This window comes from Dipodomys merriami, unplaced genomic scaffold (genome assembly GCF_024711535.1).
Source record: "Dipodomys merriami isolate MVZ:Mamm:240054 unplaced genomic scaffold, mDipMer1.0.p SCAF_174, whole genome shotgun sequence".
Taxonomy (NCBI): Eukaryota; Metazoa; Chordata; class Mammalia; order Rodentia; family Heteromyidae; genus Dipodomys; species Dipodomys merriami.
In genome coordinates this window covers 140,585-160,011 of record NW_027203093.1, presented here as the reverse complement: position 1 = coordinate 160,011, position 19,427 = coordinate 140,585, and the positions used below count along the sequence as shown (strand labels likewise).

General features: G+C 42.3%; 1 protein-coding gene across 1 annotated transcript in view; it reads left to right on the top strand.

Moving 5' to 3' along the window:
* The window catches only part of LOC138829572 (focal adhesion kinase 1-like), a 96,479-nt gene that overhangs the window by 37,799 nt on the left and 39,253 nt on the right, over positions 1-19,427 (top strand). The window lies entirely within an intron of this gene.

Here is a 19,427-nt window from a genome sequence, read left to right as displayed (position 1 = left end):
AACTCAGGGCCTTTTGCTCAAGGCTAGCCATAGCACCACTTCTGGCTATTTCTGTGTATGTGGTACTGAGGAATCGAGCCCAGGCCTTCATACATGCTAGGCCAGCACTCTACCACTCAAGCCATATTCCCAGTCTTAAATCTTAATTCTTTAGAGCAGCCCAATAAGGTAGTGATTGCTATTGCCATTTTACAGATGAGAACTGATAAGATATTTGTCCAGGGTTCCTTATAGTAGTATCAGCTCCTCCTGTCCAGCTCACCAAAGCTTAGCCCTATTTGCTTAGCCACAGGGCATGCATTTAACAGACAGGCAATGGTGCCACCTACTGAGCTGCCAGTGACCTGTCCCTTCTCACTTGTGTGAGTAGAGCCTCTTTTGTATCAAAATGGCTTGCTTCCTTTCTGTCAATCTGGTGAGAATTGTTTTTCTGAGAAGTTCCTGCCTTGGCCAGGTGGCATGGCCCTTGTTGCTTACATTTTTGTTACATCCCTTTCTGCTACATTTTAAGTAAGACATGTTATAAATGTACTGAATTTTAGTTACATTCTGTTAATTAAGGCACTGTATATTTGCAGATTGTAATCTGAGCAGAGGGCAAGGACTCAGAGGGGCAGGGCCTGCCGGGTTAGTAATAAAAGAGAACAGCCTGCCTTGCTTGCTTGTCAGATTTTCGTTTGATGGCAAACCCTTATGGGGAAATAAACTTTGCCTTGCTGAGTTCCTGTCCTGTTGATGTCCATATTCCTTTGCAACATCCCAACATTCCTGTCATGCTGTAATATCTATCCATCTGTCTCTTTTTATTATTATTATCATTATTATTATTTTTTTGGGTCCGATCGTGGGGCTTGAACTCTGGGCCTGGGTGCTGTCCCTCAGCTCTTCAGCTCAAGGCTAGCACTCTTACCACTCGAGCCACAGCGCCACTTCTGGCTTTTTTTTTTCTGCTTAGGTGGTACTGAGGAATCGAACCCAGCGCCTCAGGCATGCAAGGCAAGCGCTCTACCACTGAGCCACCTTCCCAGCTCCTATTATTATTATTTTTTTACTGGTCTTGGGGCTTGAACTTAGGGCCTGGGTGCTGTCCATGAGCTGCTTTTGCTCCAAGCTAGCATTCTACTACCTGAGCCACACACAGTTCCACTTCAGCTTTTTTGGATATTAATTGGAGATAAGAGTCTCATGGACTTTCCTGCCTGGGCTGGCTTTGAACCATGATCCTCAGATCTCAGCCTCCAGAATAGTTAGGATGACAAACATGAGAATCAGCACCCTGCCTGAGGCATATCTAACAATATGGAGGCTCATCTGGAATCTTCCACATCATTTGAGGCTGTCCTGGAAGTCCATTCTTGGGAGGAGATGGGTCTTGAAGCCCCATTGAGGCAGCCTCCTGGTTGGGCCAAATCAGTATTCCCTCTTGGCTTACAGTGGACTCAGAGTCAAAGGTAAATTGGCATTGCAATTAAGGGGCCTAAGAAAAGGGGCCCAGTCTAAAGTTGCAATGACCAGGTGCATGGGCCAAGCCAGGAGAAAAACTGGGCCTCTGAGTACTACCTTGGGTGTCAGGTATTTTGAACGGTTGAGTGTTGATGACTAAGACATGTCTGCACAGCGGGAGAGCTAGAAACATTGGAGATGGTGGAAGCAATCTTGGGTTGTGCAAGAAACCTCCAATAGGGAGGATTGAATTCAACCAGGGGTGTGCAAGAGATTTCCAATAAGGGAAAAGTGTTGAGTGCACAGGAAAACTTAGTCACAGAAACCTGCTGGAAATGAACAGCAGGAATTCTAGGCCTAGGAAAACAAAGCAGAGCTAAGGAGGCTCCCTCATATATTCTCTTGTTAGTCTGTTGGGGAGAATTTAAATTCAGTATGCTAGTGTCTTAATATTCTGTTCTTAGTAACCTGTGTTTTTTTGTTTACAAGTAGAGATTCTGTTGTTGGCATCTTTCTTACTTGTGTCTAGCCTGTTCAGAGAAGGAATCTGGGTGATGCATAGCTCTTTTCTGTTCTGCTCTGCCATGGCATGTGTTTTCTTGGTCTTTATTGCTCTAACTCTGGATGGACTTGGCTCTGGGAGGAGTGTTCACTCTCCCTAATTTGGGAGAGCACCTTGTCTTGGTTCCATCCTTAGGGCCCAGACAGATAGAAATCTCCATGTTATTGTCGATGTTCTGTGTTTTTGTGTGGTGTGTACTATGGTTTCCATAGTCCATCTAGAAGTACTGTGGTCTTAGACTGTCAGGAGAGACAGGTTGCTGCTGCCATGACAGGGCCATTGTGCTATCATCTTTTTTTTTTTTTTTTTTTGGGTCTGGTCGTGGGGCCTGAACTCTGGGCCTGGGCGCTGTCCCTCAGCTCTTCAGCTCAAGGCTAGCGCTCTACCACTTGAGCCACAGCGCCACTTCCGGCCTTTTTTTCTTTTTGCTTATGTGGTGCTGGGGAATCGAACCAAAGGCCTCATGCATGCAAGACAAGCGCTTCTACCACTGAGCCACCTTCCCAGCCCCTGTGCTATCATCTTTACAACCATTTTTGTGATGATGGTGCTAGGACAACAGATAGGAGGTCCCATCTTCTTGTCACCCTGCCCCTTAGAAAGATGGCGAGTAACTTATGGGTAAAATATATGTCTACTTGGTTATAGTTATTATAGATTTTTCCCAACAGCCAGGGTAAGAGGGGGAAGAAAATGGGTTAAGAGAAAGGGATGCAATCTTTTTTTTTTTTTTTTTTTTTTTTTTGTCGGTCGTGGGGCTTGAACTCTGGGCCTGGGCGCTGTCCCTCAGCTCTTCAGCTCAAGGCGAGTGCTCTACCACTTGAGCTACAGCGCCACTTCCGGTTTTCTGGTGGTTTATTGGAGATAGGAGTCTCACGGTCTCTCCTGCTCGGGCTGGCTTTGAACTGCGATCCTCAGATCTCAGCCTCCTGAGTAGCTAGGATTACAGGCGTGAGCCACCAGCGCCCGGCTGGGGATGCAATCTTAACAGGCAGGTAGGAACAACAGTAGAGATGGACAGTTCTCCTCCAGAGCTTCATGGATTTCTCTAATTTGTTTAGTATGTCTTAGAAAAGGTGTGGGGAACTAGGACCGTCTTCCCAGGTGAACTTGTTTTCCCAGGTGAATTTATCACAGGATCCCTTAATTAAAAGTGTAGCAGGAAAAGGATGAAACTAAAATCAATAAGAGTAAGCTACCTGCCAAGGAAAGCAGCCTTAATGAGATAGCATTACAACCCTGTTAGACTGGTTGTTGGTAAAAAACAGACAGGCAGTAACAGTGTCAAGTGACAAGGATGTGGAACAATTAGACTCTTATGCTTTACTGTTGGGGGTCCAAAATGTTACAATTACTTTGGAAACTGGTTTGATTTTTTTTTTTTTTAACAAAACTGAACATATACTTGCCATGAATCTTAGCATCCCTATTCCTGGGTATTTTATCAAGATAAATGAAAATGAATATCTACACATAGCACTCTTTGTGAACATTTTTATAAGGAATATAAATTTATATATATTTTTTATAATCATTGGAAGCAAATATCCATCACCTGGTAAGGTGAGAGAATAAATAGATTGTAGTATAAACAGATTATGGCATTCTAGCAATTGAAAATAATCATTGTTGTAGACAACTAAATAGGTGGCTTTTGAAAGCATTTTAGTAAGTGAAAACACATGTATCTGTGATTCTATTTATATAACATGTAAAGGCAAATTTGTAAACAAATTGGTGGTTGCCTGGTACAGAGGGGAAGGAAAAGACTTGGGACAAAAAGACACTCACTACTGGGAGAGGAACCTGTTCACAGTGTGATGGTGGTTCCCCGAGGGGAAGATACTTGGCAAAGCCCATGGAATTAGCTCTTTTCAAAAGGAAATTTTGAAAAAATGATAAACTTTTTACATATATACAAGCAGATATGCAGATACACATTTGAGTTTATTTTTTCTTTCCAGGTGGATTAAAATTTTTCGTAGTAGGTATGGAATTTGTGTACATTAGCATTTTTCCGTGGACACATGCTCTTGAAGTGTTTCGCTTGATTTATGTAATCTGATATATTTGTGTATTTTCTCCTTTACATACTGTTACAAGCCACATTTTGTATTCCTGCTAGCCAAAAGCATTTTTCTTTGTACAATGAAATTATATAGTTTTTTTTTTTGGGGGGGGGCAGTTGTAGGGTTTGAACTCAGGGCCTTGGCACTGTCCCTGAGCTTCTTTGGCTCAAGGCTAGCACTACCACTTGAGCCATAGCACCATTTCCGGCCTTTTCTGTGTATGTGGTACTGAGGAGTCGAACCTAGGGCTTCATGCATGCTAGTCAACCACTCTACCACTAAGCCATATTCCCAGCCCATGGGGGTTTTTATAATTAACACAAATAGTAATTTTAGAAGGGAAATTATTGTAGGATTCTTTGTTATTTAAGCTTTTATAGTTGTGGTTTTACCAGATTTATAAGTTAATAAAAATATTACAAACCTAAGTACATTGTGCTTTTCAGTTCTATTAGCTATTCAGCTATAGTTTGTAGGGTATATCTTATACTGCTAGGAATAAGAAAATGCACAGTAAATAACAAAAAATATTTCTTACTGAATTTAAAGCTCAATTGCAGTTGTACATTGGGTTTCTTAAATGTCTGAGAGTTGCTGCTTATTCTTTTTTTTTTTTTTTTTGTCCAGTTGTGGGGTTTGAACTCAGGGCCTAGGTGCTGTCCCTGAGCTCTTCTGCTTAAAGTTAGTGCTCTGTCACTTTGAACCACAGCTCCACTTCCAGTTTTCTGGTAGATAATTGGAGTTAAGAGTCTCATGGGGACTTCTCAACTTGGGCTGCCTTTGAACTGCTATGCTCAGATCTCAGCCTCCTGAGTAGCTAGGATTTACAGGCCTGAGCCACCTGTGCCTGGTTCCGGCTCCCCCCCCCCCCCGCACCCCCTTTAATATTCGAAATTGAACTCAGCGTCCCTTGACTACCTGAGCCACACCCTCTATGTCTGGCCTGACCTTAGTTTTGAAGGCTTAAGAATGCCAAGACAAGCCAGTGTAGAGTGGCTTGTGCCTGTAATCCTAGATACTCAAGAGGCTGAGATTTGAGGATTAAAGTTTGACTCTGTCCCGTTTGACTCTGTCCCGGGGAAGAAAGTCCCGGAGACTCTAATCTCTGATTAATTACCAAAGACCGAGAAGAGCTGTGGATTAAGTGGTAGAGTGCTAGCCTTGAGCATAAAATATCAGAGACAGGGGCTGGGAAGTTGGCTCAGTGGTAAAGCGCTTGCCTTGCTTGCCTTGCATGTCTGAGGTCCTGGGTTCGATTCCTCAGCACCACATAAGCAAAAAAGAAAAAAGCCGGAAGTGGCACTGTGGCTCAAGTGGTAGAGCGCTAGCCTTGAGCTGAAGAGCTGAGGTACAGCTCTCAGGCCCAGACTTCAGACCCCACGACTGGACCCAAAAAAAATAAAATAAAATATCAGAGACAGCATTCAGGCCTTGAGTTCAAGCCCCAGGACCGGCACAAAAATAGAAATAAAAATAAAAAGAATGCTGGTATGCTTCTTAAAATTGATGACAATTCCACTTGCTTTGGCCAGGTGGCAGCCAACAGCCCTATCCACTGCCTCACTGCGTGGGAAAGCCCTGCATGCCATGCTCATTCCACTTAGGCTTTTTAAATATGCAGGAATGTTTCATTTATCAGTGTTTTATTAAAATCCTTCATGCAGTGTTCAGACTTCTGTGAAAATATTCATATTTCCATTTCAATGACTACTAAGTTAATTTAATTATCTTTATATGTTTTCAAAGTATGATAGCACTTTTCTGTCAAAGAGATTTATTATACTTGCCTGTTAAAAAACAGTATAGATTGTTAAGGTGAATGTTACCATGAAAATAGCCCACAAGTTATATTTCAGAACTGAAAATAGTGAACTTTTATAGATGTCTTGTGTTTAGGCAGTATAAAGAAGTCTCAGGCTCAGTTTATGTATTTCTTGACACAGATCTGATATCAGCTCTTTCTGTAGTCTAGATTCCTGTCAGTGGGAAATCATAAGGCTGTAGTTTGGATCATGTGGTAGTTAATGTTGAGATATTACTATTTGTGTGTGTGTGTGTGTGTGTGTGTGTGTTTTAAGAGTACAGAACTTAAGCAGGGAAAGTGTTTTTTTTTTTTTTTTTTTTTTTTTTTTGTCGGCTGCGGGGCTTGAACTCCGGGCCTGGGCACTGTCCCTCAGCTCTTCAGCTCAGGGCGAGCGCTCTACCACTTGAGCTACAGCGCCACTTCCGGTTTTCTGGTGGTTTATTGGAGATAGGAGTCTCACGGTCTCTCTTGCCCGGGCTGGCTTTGAACCGCAATCCTCAGATCTCAGCCTCCTGAGTAGCTAGGATTACAGGCGTGAGCCACCAGCGCCCGGCCAGGGAAAGTGTTTTTGTGTCCTCCCCCTACCCCCTGTCTTGGGGCTTGAACTCTGGGCCTGGACACTGTCCCTCAGCTCTTCAGCTCAAGGCTAGCACTCTACCACTTGAGCCACAAAGCCACTTCTGGTTTTCTGGTGGTTTATTGGAGATCAGAGTCTCATAGACTTTTCCTGCCTAGGCTGGCATTGAACTGTGATCCTCAGATCTCAGCCTCCTGAGTAGCTAGGATTACAGGTGTGAGCCACTGGGTGCCTGGTGGGAGAGTGTATTTTTAGAAAGAGAAAAATAATGAGGTTGGCCTTATACTTCCAATTCAAATTATATATATATAATCTTGATTTTTGCACATGTATCTTATATTTGTCGGTCATGGGGCTTGAACTCTGGGCCTGGGCGCTGTCCCTCAGCTCTTCAGCTCAAGGCAAGTGCTCTACCACTTGAGCCACAGTGCCATTTCTGGTTTTCTGGTGGTTCATTAGAGATAAAGAGTCTCATGGACTTTTCCTGCCTGGGCTGGCTTTGAAGCATGATCCTCAGATCTCAGCCTCCTGAGTGGCTAGGATTGCAGGCGTGAGTCACCAGGTGCCCAGCTAAAATCTTGTTCTTAATATTAGCATATTTATCTAGTTGCTTATCAGTATATATATATAAAGCTAGGTATAGTTTGGGAATATAGTTTAATCATTACCACTAACACTAGACCTCTGAATACATTTAAATTTAGTTTGTTTTTCTTGGTACTATTTTTATGAGAATTAAAAACAGGGCTTTGTGTGTGCTTGCATGTGTGCTGGTCCTGGGGTTTGAACTCAGGGCCTGGGTTCTATCTTTCTCTGTGCTTTTTCACTCAAGACTAGTGCTCTACCACTTGAGCTATAGGTCTACTTCTGGCTTTTTGGTTGTTAACTGGAGATGAGAGTCTCATGAACTTTTCTGCCCAGGCCAGATTTTGAATTGATCCTCAGATATCAGTCCCCGAAGAAAGTAGGATAACAGCATGAGCCCACCACCGCCCAGCTCAGTTCATTTTTAGTTATTTTTGAAAACAATCCTCCCCTCCCCCCATAGGATATCATCACATCTAGGATAGTCTAATTAATGTGTTTTACAGTCACTTTTCTCTTCTCTGAGATAATTCCATTCTGGATTTACTTGGTTTGCTTTGCTTTTAACTCATTTGCAGTAAGAATTTCTTTTTTTTCCTTCCTTCCTTCCTTCCTTCCTTCCTTCCTTCCTTCCTTCCTTCCTTCCTTCCTTCCTTCCTTCCTTCCTTTCCTTCCTTTCCTTCCTTTCCTTCCTTTCCTTCCTTTTCTTCCTTTCCTTCCTTCCTTCCTTCCTTCCTTCCTTCCTTCCTTCCTTCCTTCCTTCCTTCCTTCCTTCCTTCCTTTCCTTCTTTCCTTCTTTCGTCAGTTGTAGGTCTTGGTCTTGAACTCTGGGCCTGGGCACTGTCCTTCAGCTCAAGGCTAGCACTCTACCACTTGAGCCACAGTGCCACTTCTAGTTTTCTAGTGGTTTATTGGAGAAAAGAGTCTCATGGACTTTCCTTCCCAGGCTGGCTTTGAACCATGATCCACAGATCTCAGCCTCCTGAGTAGCTAGGATTACAGTGTGAGCCACTGGTGTTCAGCCAGCAGTAAGAATTTCTTACACCATAGATAGGCCAATAAATTTGTGCTCCTGCTTTGGACAATAGTTCTCTATGCCTACTAAAATTAAACATACGGAGATTGTGATCTGGTAGTTCCATTCCCAAGTGTATGTGTTGCAGAAAAAATGTGCATATGTGTCCAGGGTCCAAGCCTTTGAGAGTGGCTCACACTACATATGGGTTTTCTCCCCATTACCCTATAGAGCTACTTGTTAATATTTACCATCTAGATCTGCATGTGTATATTTGTTTTTGCACACATACACTAATGTGTTCAGGTTGACAGGTAGTAGGTACTCCCTTAATCATGCTCAGATGAATGATTAGAAGATTAATGTTTTTAGTCTCGCTTTGAATAATTGGGAATAGTTGTAGTTAGTAGGACAGAGGTTTATGAATTTTATTAGCCAAGAATTTATATAACAAACACACTTCTTACTTGCTAAAGTAAGAAGCAGAAAGTATCATTTTATGTAATTTGGAATTTGAGTTGGCTTCAGCTGTGCCTTAGGGTACTAACATGTTTGCTTTTCCTTTTTCTCCTCCCTGGGACACTTATATTGGAAAAACTTTCCATTCCCTGAGACCTAGGGATTAATGCACGTGTTAGTAGGTCTGTCCACTTCTAAAGTGTGTAGTGGGCATGAGAGGTATGCTGTAATGACACCCACTGTTGGAACACTCTAATAAAAGTGGGGTGCTGCCACTAGACAGAAAAATGATGCCAGATAGGCCTCCCTGTAGGACTGTCAGGTTATACAGGGTATCAGTTCTGTGCCTCATGTTTCTACTCTGAGGAAAAGAAAATTCCTTGACTATAGCATGTTCCCTTTCTATGGATAGTGCTTAAGGACACGAGGCTGCTTTGTTGGAGGTCACACTACATGTTGAAAAACTGCTTCTGAATAAAATTGTCTAGGAAACGTGGGTTTTCAGTTATGCAAGTAACTTACTTTAAATGTTAGTCTAAATTAAGCACTTGCATTTGAAAGAGATTATCATTGCAGCTTACATTAGCAATTGTCATTGTTAAGAAAAGTAGAACTTTTGCCCAAGAAGACCTAGGTATCAGTATTTGGTTTGAGGGTGACAATACAGGTAATTATTAAAAACCAGTAAAAAGAAAAACATTCTAAAGACAGTTGTTTTTAGAAGTGAACTTTACATGTAGAAAATAGAAGTAATTTTCTAACAGATGGTTTGAACATTTCACCAATATGGCTGCAGAGACTGAACAAGCAGAGGCATGAAAATGCTATGTGTTTAAACTGGGTAGCCATTTGGCTAGGAGGCTGAAAGAATGCCCCTTTCCATGGTAGTTACAGAGCCCTTAAGTCTTTGGGCCATTATGAGATCCTGGGCCTTTGCTTTTGGGAGCTTGAGCAGAGTGATGGTCAGAGAAGCTAGGAGGATGGTGCACCTGATGATAATGCTGGTTCTGGTTTGGGAAGCGAGTAAGAATGTGATGAGGTGAGTGTGTGTGTGTGGGCAGGGTACTGAGGTTTAAACTCTGGGCCTTGTGTTTGCTGGGCTAACACTGTATCACTTGAGCCATGCCTCCAGTCCTGCTTTTTAAAAAAATTAATTTACTTTATTGTTATTATAGAGGTGATGTACAGAGGGATTACAATTATATGAGTCAAGTAATTAGTACATTTCCTTTTGTACAGTGTCTTGTTCCCTCATTCTGTCTTAGTACTTTCCTCCCATCTCTACCCATGAGTTGTGCAGTTTACTTCCATCAGTATACAGTGAGCTACACTGCTGCACTTTTTCACCTTTTCCCCTAGTGTTCTGTACCCCCCCCACAATCCTTCCAAGATGTACACCTGAATATATCATACATAAGGTAAAGAAGACAGAATCATCAAAACCCAAAAACTATAAAGAAAGGAGAAAGAAAAAAAAGTCTCGGGCTGGGAAGGTGGCTCAGTGGTAGAGCGCTTGCCTTGCATGCATGAAGCCCTGGGTTCGATTCCTCAGCACCACATAAGCAAAAAGCAAAAAGCCAGAAGTGGAGCTGTGGCTCAAGTGATAGAGTGCTAGCCTTGAGCTGAAGAGCTGAGGGACAGCGCCCAGGCCCAGAGTTCAAGTCCCAGTCTCCTTTCCTGAGACGGGATTGAAGGCGGCCTGTTGGGCTGAAAAAAAAAAAAAGAAAAGAAAAAAAAGTCTCTTGTTTCCATATCTTGGAGTTTCAGTATGTGAAATATTTTATATAAATACAAAAAGCACTTTAGGCATTGTGCCTTTGTTTTTCTAGCAGTTTTAGGTACATCATGAAGTTATTTACTTGGGCTGTTTGTTTTCTTTATGTGTGTTTGCATAGAGCTATAAACTTTCAGCACTGCTTTTACTGTATCCTAGGTGTTCTCTTGTGATGTGTTTTCATTTTCATTGAATTATAAGAACTTTCTAATTTCTTAGGTGACCCAGGTGTTCTTCGGTAGTGTGTTATTCGGTCTCCATGTGTTTGAATGTTTCCTACAATATGTTTGTTGTTGAGAACTAGTTTGATTACACTGTGGTCAGGTGGGAAGCAAGGAGTTATCTCAGTATTTGCTTAGTCTTTGTGTGTCCTGTGATGTGATCAATTTTGGAGAATGTGGCTACTGAGGAGAATGTGAATGGGGTGGTTGTTGTGTGGAATACTCTGTAGATACTGTTAAGACCACTTGGGTTATGGTGTCATTTAGTCCAGAGGCTTCTTTGCTTATCTTTTGTTTGGTTGACCTGTCCTTTGATCAGAGTGGAGTTGTTGTGTTGGGGGTCTATAATGTTTCGTAAGTCCAAAAGTGTTTAACATATTTAGGTGCTCCATTGTTTGGTGCACAAATATTGACCACTGTGATTTCCTCTTCATGAATCATTCCCTCCTGTCTCTTTGTACTGATTTTAATGAAAAATCTATTTTTTCAGATACGAATATGGTTACTCTTGCCTTCTTGCAGGATGCATTTGCGTGAAAGATCTTTTTCCATCTCTTCACTTGGAATCTGTTTTTATCATTGCCTGTGAGATGGGTCTCTTGGAGACAAAAAATGGATGGATCTTGTTTTTTGACCCAATCTGCTTCTTTAGGTCTTTTGATTGGAGAATTGAGCCTGTTCATGTTTAGGGTTATAATAGAGAGACATGTTAGGTTTCCTGCCATTTGCTTTTGATTCTGTATTTTGCTTCTTTTCTCTTCCTGTGCTTACGAGTCTTCTAGTGATTTTTGTCTAATGTGTTTCCTTGACTTTTGTTTCTTTCAGAATATATGCTTCCTCTTAGTATTCTTTGTAATGCTGGCTTAGTGTTCATCAGTTCCTTTAATTTTTGATTGTCAGGGAAGGTTTTAGTTTTCACTCTCAATTGTGAATGATAGCTTCGCTGAGTACACCAGTTTTGGTTGGCTGTTGTTGATCTTCAGGACTTGAATTATACTGTTCCAGGCTCTCTTTGCATTGAGAGTTTGTGTGAAGAGATCTGCATTGATTCTGGTCTTCCTTCTGTTACAATACAACTCCTTTTTTTATTTTGTTGCATTTAAAATTAATTACTTGGTTTTTAAGTCAGTGTTTTCACTGTGATGTGTCTAGAAGTATGTCTTCTTGGATCCTGTCTACTGGGAGTTCTGTATGCCTCTGTGAGGTGGGTGAGCTTTTCTCTCTTGAGACTGGGAAAGTTTTGTTATTCTTTTATTGAATACGTTTTCAATGCCTTTAGTTTTTTTTTTTTTTTTTTTTTTAACTTTTTTCTTTGTTGGTTGTGGGGCTTGAACTCTGGGCCTGGGTGCTTTCCTTAGCTCTTCAGCTCAAGGCTAGCGGTATACCATTTGAGCCACAGCACCACTTCCGGTTTTCTTGTGGTTAATTGGAAATAAGAGTTTCATAGACTTTCCTGCCTTGGCTGGCTATGAACTGATCCTCAGATCTCAGACTCCTGAGTAGCTAGGATTTCAGGCGTGAGCCACCTGCGCTTGGCTAAGCCTTTAGCTTTGAATTCTTTCCCCTCATTGATCCTATGTATAAATTTGATCTTTTGGTTGAATGCCAATTCTTGGATTTCCCTTTAGTATGTTCTGAGTGTTTTTCCATGCCTTTGATTTTTTTTGTTCTGATTCCTCTGTTTTATCCTCAACTCCTGATACTCTGTTTCCTATTTCACATACTCTGTTGCCTAGGCATTCAACTTTTTTTTTTTTTTTTTTTTGGTGAACTCAGGGCCTGGGCACTCTCTGAGCTGCTTTTGCTCAAGGCTAGTGTTCTACCACTTGAGGCATAGTGCCACTTCCAGTTTTTTCTGTTTATGTGTGCTGAGGAATTGAACCCAGGGACTGACTCATGCATGTGAGGCAAGCACTCTACCACTGAGCCACATTTAGGCCTGGTGGTAGGTTCCCATTACATGGCGCAGAGCAATCTAGTGTCCTGGTCTAGTTCTGGGGTAGGTGAATTCTGGGCTGGTGTCTATTTCTAGAGAGGTCGGGATCAGAGCTCCAGTGCCAGGCTCTTGTTTGAGCCAGTTCCTGGCTGATGGGCACCGTTGTGAAAGTTTTCTGCCTCTGGGCTGCAGTCTTTTATTGCTGATGTGTGTAGCTGTCTGTGCTGGGTGGGGTCCCGGTGTTGTGCAGTCCTACTTTTTGCTAGTTATTTTGGAGATGGAGTCTGTTGAACTTATCTGCCTAGTCTAGTGTTGAACTCAGTTACCCCAATCTCATCCCGTTGAGTAGCTAGAATTACAGATGTGAGATAACAGTACCCAACTAAGATTTTTTTTTGGGGGGGAGGTCGGGGAGAAGAAGTGATATATTTTCAGTTAGTTATAATTTTATTTTTTAAGATGATGTTAAATAAGATTAGAACAAGAGGTTGTTAGATTTCTTTTCTGTCATATTTCTTTTAAGAATTTTATTTGTTTGGAGATCTTAGTAGATTTTTAAAATTTCTTTCCCGTGATGGGTGTCAAATGCAGGGCCTCACATTGCTGTGCCACTGAGTTATACCCTATTCAGGTTTTATTTTTCTTGAAAAAAAATTACACTGCCACACAACTCGCCCAGATTATACTGTGAGACAATTTGGGAACCTTTCTGTCACCCTCAAAAGAAGGGCCATGCCATGAGCAGTTGTCTGTTACCTCTTAGGCCTAGGAAACCACTAATCTACTTTGTCTTGTTACAGATTTGTCTGTTCTGGATATTTCACATAAAAGCAGTCATATATGTATCTGACTTCATACACATAGCATATTATTTTCAGTGTTCATGTTGTGTGTGTATTTTATTCCTTCTTACTGCTGAGTAAGATTGGACAATAAATACTCTATATTTGCTTTTAGGACTTGCCAAAACCATGTCTGTTTTTTTCTGGCCTCTGGCAGCAGTTTTCTTTCTTTCTTTCTTTTTTTTTTGGTCGGTCGTGGGGCTTGAACTCTGGGGCCTGGGTGCTGTCCCTCAGCTCTTCAGCTCAAGGCGAGTGCTCTACCACTTGAGCTACAGCACCACTTCCGGTTTTCTGGTGGTTTATTAGAGATAGGAGTCTCACAGTCTTTGCTGCCCGGGCTGGCTTTGAACTTCGATCCTCAGATCTCAGCCTCCTGAGTAGCTAGGATTACAGGCGTGAGCCACCAGCGCCCAGCTTGGCAGCAGTTTTCTGTGGATAGCAGAACCCAGATTCTCAGCCTCTCTCTTATTCCTAGGACTGACAAGTGAATACCAAAGGCAAAAGTTGTCTGCAGAATATCCTGCAGTTCTTCATTTTCAGAACTTTTAGCACCTCTTCTCACTGCCTTAGCAGCTCTCTGCTGCCTTCCGGCAGATGACTTGTATTTTAATCACTTTACTAGTTTTTCCAGAGGAAGTGCTGTTCTACTGCCAGCTGTTACTTGAATTCAGAAATCTCAAATCTATTTTTTTTCCAAATCTATTTTTTTTTAAATATAGTTAGGGGTGAAGTTTTGGTTGGAGGAAGGTCTTTTTAAAAAATAAGACAGTTATGGGCTGGGAAGATGGCTCAGTGGTAGAGCGCGCTTGCCTTGCATGCCTGAGGCCCTGGGTTCGATTCCTCAGCACCACATAAGCAAAAAGAAAAAAGCCGGAGTGGCGCTGTGGCTCAAGTGGTAGAGCGCTAGCCTTGAGCTGAAGAGCTGAGGGACAGCGCCCAGGCCCAGAGTTCAGGCCCCACGTCCGGACCCAAAAAAAAAAAAAAGACAGTTATTTACAAACCCTTCTCTCTTTTGTCATCTGCCTTGCTTTGATATGTGTGTACCTGGTGTCCTGATGTGTTGCTGTGTCCTGGTGTGTTACTGGTGTGAATTGTAGTTGTTGTTTTTAGTTACTCTTCTTGGGCAGAGTAACTGGATGAATTATCACACCTATCTGTGGTCAACCACTGATTTTTACTAACATATTTATAATTTTTTGTTGTTGGTTGTGAGCTTGACCTGTGGACCTGGGCTCTGTCCCTGAACTCTTCAGCTCAAGGCAAACACTCTACCACTTGAACCACTATTCCACTTTCGGTTTTCTGGTGGTTCATTGGAGATATGAGTCTCATGGACTTTGCTTGCCTGGGCTGGCTTTGAACTGTGATCCTCAGATCTTAGCCTCCTGAGTAGCTAGGATTATAGCGTAGCGTTTCTTATTTAAAGTCCATACTTACTAATCCAAGAGAGAGAGAGAGAGAGAGAGAGTGTGTGTGTATTTCATGGTCGGAATGTTTTGGGATCACCACCTAAGTAGGTGATGACGTATGGGTGTAGACTGAGGTGAGGTTGAGGAGGATGAGGCTAATGGGGGCTGGGACAAGGGTGAGGCATTTATATTAGAAGTACACCCTTGAGAGGTCACCCAGAAACTTGTTTAATACAAATAACAGTTTAATACTGCTTCTTCTCCCTCCCCTCTCTCCCCCTTTCTTCCTGGCCCTTGATCTCAGGGCCTGGGTACTCTCTGAGTTTTGTTGCTCAAGGCTGATCCTCTATCATTTGAATTATAACTCCACTTCTTTTTTCTGGTTCATTGGAGATAGGGCTCATGGACTTTCCTGCCTGAGCTGGCTTCTAACAGTGACACTCAGAGCCCTACCTCCTGAGTACCTAGGATTACAGGCATGAACCACTGATGCACAGCTAGTACTATATTCTTTAAAAATAAATGATGGAAATGAGTGGCGATGAGTAGGATTATTCATCTGCCTTTTTGTCTCTTGCTCCAGTGCACAACACTACTGATTTTGTCTTCTACTTATTTTGGGCTTGATTTGCTCACCTGTTTCTGTTTTATGAAGGTCAAAACAGAGTCGTTTCTATTTTTATTATATAATCACTTAAAGTTATAAAGTTTCCCTTAAAGTACTCTTTCAGGTGCATAATAAAGATACTAATGGTATATACTTGCTATTTTCCCCCAAGCATTTTCTAATTTCTCTTTGAAATTGTTATTTGGCTTAGGATTATTTAGAAAGGTGTTTCACTTTTAAACACTAGTAACTTGACTCCATATTGTTTTAACATAGTTACTTTTTGTGTTCATTTATTGTTCTTTTTTATTTATTTATTTATTTTTTATTTTTGGGTCCGGTTGTGGGGCCTGAACTCTGGGCCTGAGCGCTGTCCTTCAACTCTTCAGCTCAAGGCTAGTGCTCTACCACTTGAGCCATAGCGCCACTTCTGGCTTTTTTCTTTTTGCTTATGTGGTGCTAAGGAATCGAACCCAGGGCCTCAGGCATGCAAGGCAAGCGCTCTACCACTGAGCCACCTTCCCAGCCCATCATTTATTGTTTTTAACAGAAAGTACAACTACATGGCACAAAATTCAAGTAAGTATGTGCTAAGTCACACCTCCTACCTCTCTTAAGCTGTATTTTTTTCCCCACTAAATTTTTTCTAGATGGAATTTCTATTCTTAATTGTGTAATCTCCTAAAGATGGTTTCTTCTTATGCAAAAGCAAGAACAGATGTAGTTTCTTTTGCTTTACATTAGCATACCACTGTGTATACTCTTCTGTACTTTTTTTTTTTTGCTGGTCGTGGGGCCTGAACTCTAGGCCTGGGCGCTGTCCCTCAGCTCTTCAGCTCAAAGCTAGTGCTCTACCACTTGAGCCACAGCGCCACTTCCAGCTTTTTTCTTTTTGCTTATGTGGTGCTGAGGAATCGAACCCAGGGCCTCATGCATGCAAGGCAAGCACTCTACCACTGAGCCACCTTCCCAGCCCCCTCTTCTATACTTTTTTTTTTTTTTTTTGGTTCCGGTCGTGGGGCCTGAACTCTGGGCCCGGGCACTGTCCCTCAGCTCTTCAGCTCAAGGCTAGCGCTCTACCACTTGAGCCACAGCGCCACTTCCGGCTTTTTTCTTTTTGCTTATGTGGTGCTGAGGAATCGAACCCAGGGCCTCATTCATGCAAGGCAAGCGCTCTACCACGGAGCCACCTTCCCAGCCCCTATGCTTTTTTTTTTTTTTTTTTAAATAACATTTTATCTTAAAAATGCCAGGGGCTGCCTAGCATACATGAAGTCCTAGGTTCCATCTCCACTGTAATAAATACATTCATACATAAAAGAAAACTTGGATTTTTGAGCCGGGAGCTAACTGATCTGTAAATATGTTTATCTTTTCATTAATATTTCCAATGTCAGTGAAAAAAACTTTTTTAGAAAACACCACTTTTTATTTATTGCTTTTGTATTAATTTGATATTCTAAACTTTCTTTTATGCTTCTTGTTGAACATCCAGGTGGTTCCTATTCCTTAGTATTAAAAATAATCTATGAGGGCTGGGAAGGTGGCTCAGTGGTAGAGCGTTTGCCTTGCATGCTCAAGGCCCTGGGTTCGATTCCTCAGTACCACATAAGCAAAAAGAAAAAAAAAAGCTGGAAGTGGGCTCTGTGGCTCAAGTGGTAGAGCGCTAGCCTTGAGCTGAAGAGCTGAGCGACAGCGCCCAGGCCCAGAGTTCAGGCCCCACGACCGGACCCAAAAAAAAAAAATAACCTATGAATTATTCAAGATTCAAACAGTCTTAAACCTTTAAGATGATTTGTTGGAGGTTTATTAGGTGGCTCTACCATAATCTTAAAGGAGTGTTTCTGAGGGGTAGGGATCTGATATCTGTGCTTGCTTTGTGTCAGTTGTGAACTGCTTAGGGGCCAGAACTCTGTGCTAATTGTTTTGGGTCCCTGGTACCCAAGGGTATAACTTCAAAGCCTCTTCAGCCTCGTAGTATTTTCATTGTTTCCTGCCTTGGTACAGCACAATTACTGTTCATTATTTCCTGCTTATAAGGCAAAAAAAAAAAAAAAAAAAATCATGGTGATGACGTGGAAAAATAAGCTGGATTTCTCTGCTCCTGAAGTTCAAAACTTGTTTTTTGAGCAGTGTTAATTTTTTTTTGCCAGTTGTGGGGCTTGAACTCTGGACCTGGGCACTGTCTCTCAGCTCTTCAGCTCAAAGCTCGTGCTACAGAGCCACTTCTGGCTTTTTCTGCTTATGTGGTACTGAGGAATCGAACCCCGGGCCTCATGCATGCAAGGCAAGCACTCTACCACTGAGCCACCTTCCCAGGCCTGAGCAGTGTTAATTCTAAATGAGCTACTTGTTTGCCTTTTTGTTGTTGTTGTTGTTGTTCATTTTTTGGTACTGGGGTTTGAACTTGGGGCCTTGAACTCGCTAGGCTGGCATTTTGCTGCTTGAGTCAAGCCTCCAGACCTACTATTTGATGGTTATTTTAGAGATGAAGGCTCTCACACTTTTCAGCCTGGATTTGACCTGCCATCCTCCAGGTCTCAGCCTCCTGAGTAGCTAGGATTATAGAAATGAGCCACCAGTGTCCAGCTTGCTTGCCTTTTGATATTTAAATTATGTTTAATATAAGCAAAACCTCTCTTTTAAAACATGTACAAATAGGTTGAAGCCTTGGTAAGTTTGGGTCATTGCTCTGCCTCTAGCACTAGGAAATGTTTAAAATGTATGCAGCACCATCTTACAGATATTTGTCCTTTTAAAAATCAGTGAAAAATTGGGGCTGGGAAGGTGGCTCAGTGGTGGAGCGCTTGCCTTGCATGTATGAGGCCCTGGGTTCGATTCCTCAGCATCACATTAAACAGGAAAAAAACCCCTGAAGGTGGCGCTGTGGCTCAAGTGGTAGAGTGCTAACCTTGAGCTGAAGAGCTGAGGGACAGCACTCAGGCCCACGACCAGACACCCCCCCCAAAAAAAAAAAAAAAACAAAAAAAACCAAAAAACAACAGTGAAAATTAACTTCCCAAAATTTTGTGGTGGAATTTAGCTTTGATCTCCTATGTGGCAAAGCAAAAATAAGAAGTAAGCCAGGCCCTGGTGGCTTATGCCTGTAATCGTAGCTACTCAGGAGACTGAGATCTGAGGATCACAGTTCAAAGCCAGCCTGGCAGGAAAGTCCATGAGACTCTTATATCCAGTAAACCATCAGAAAACCAGAAGTGGCGCTATAGCTCAAGTGGTAGAGTGCTCACCTTGATCTGAAGAGCTGAGGGATAGTTCCCAGGCCCAGAGTTCAAGCCCCACGACCAACAACAACAACAAAAAAGTGGTCGTTAATTAGAGTCTGTGGGGAAAAAAACTACTATATACTATATTACTAATACTCCATTAAGTATTCTTAGTCTGTGTAGGTTAGTGATAAGAAGCTTTTGTTTTGTTTTGTTTTGGTCTTGAGCCTGGAACTGTGGGCCTGGGACTGTATCTGAGCTTTTGTGCTCAAGGCTAGTGATCTATCACTTGACACACAGTTCTATTTCCAGCTTTTTACTGGTTAAGAATTTCTTGGGGGGCTGGGAAGGTGGCTCAGTGTTAGAGTGCTTGCCTTGCATGCATGAGGCCCTGGGTTCGATTTCTCAGCATCACATAAGCAAAAAGAAAAAAGCTGGAAGTGGCGCTGTGGCTCAAGTGGTAGAGTGCTAGCCTTGAGCTGAAGAGCTGAGGGACAGTGCCCAGGCCCAGAGTTCAGGCCCCATGACTGGATCCCCCCCCCCCCAAAAAAAAAAAAAAAAAGTAAGAATTTCTTGGATTTTCCTGCTTAGACCTGCTTTGAAACTCAGTCCTCATATCTGAGCCTCCTTATTAGTAGCCAGGATTATAGGTATGAGCCTCTGGCTCCAGTTTTCTTCTTGCCCCTTACTCCCCTCCCCCTCCTCTTCCCCGTGGAGTTAGTAATCCTAGCTACTCAGAAGGCTGAGATACGGAGATCAGAGCCAGCCTGGGCAGGATTTCCATGAGACTTTTATCTCTAATTAAGCACCAGAAAATCCAGAAGTGGAACTGTGACTCAAGTGGTTAATGTTAGCCTTGAGCAGAACAGTTCAGTAATAGGACCCAGGCCCTGAATTCAA